This window comes from Theobroma umbraticum, unplaced genomic scaffold (assembly GCF_002168275.2).
Source record: "Theobroma umbraticum cultivar Fairchild unplaced genomic scaffold, ASM216827v3 scaffold_146.0, whole genome shotgun sequence".
Classification (NCBI taxonomy): Eukaryota; Viridiplantae; Streptophyta; class Magnoliopsida; order Malvales; family Malvaceae; genus Theobroma; species Theobroma umbraticum.
The window spans coordinates 5,301,062-5,301,910 of NW_018397265.1; positions in this window are offsets into that span (position 1 = coordinate 5,301,062).

Sequence of the window (849 nt, forward strand, 5' to 3'; positions counted from 1 at the left end):
CATTTATTATATTCAAATAATAATATTAAATAATATTCTTTATAAGATTTATTATAATTAAATAATATTAATATATTAAATAATATTTAAATATTTTCATTTCCTTTTTTTCGAAAATGAAGTAAAAAATTTTGGTGTGCTTTAAAGAGAGAAAAATAGGTTTAGGATTATTTTATAAGGTAATTTTTTAAATTATAAAATAATATTTTTGTCTAATCAACTTTTTTTCTTATCTCAACAATTCGGAATAGCCATTTCATTATATCAAATGTAACTTTATCTTTAAGAATATCATAAAGGAGGAATGACTATTTCATTCCCCTAACCAAGCATGCCCCTAATTAAATCAAACAAACTGTTTTGGAATATTGGCAAGTCATCTAATTATTTTATAATTTTTTTTCTTTTTTTCATGTGCACTGTGTACTTCTTTCTATGCTATTTTTTTTTATTTTCTTTCTCTTTGCACATGGTTTGAATTTTTTAAACCCTTCAACTCTTTTTTTTCGTTCACACATGATTTTCACCTTTCAATTGTTCTCTTTTTTCATGCATCAATCAAACAATTAATTACATTCTTTTTTTTCTCTACTTTTTTTTTCCGTTTGCATATCTTTTGAATTTTTTTAAACCCTTCAGCTCTTCCTTTTCCCTTTGCACATGGTTTTCACCCTTTCCTTTGATCTCTTTTTCCATGAATCAGTCAAACACTTAATTACATTCTTTTTTTATTTTCTTTTCTCTTTGCACAGGGTTTGAATTTTTTAAAACCCTCCAGCTCTTTTTGTTTTTTTACTTTACACATGGTTTTCACCTTTTCTCCCTTTTTTTTTGTTAATCAATCAAAAA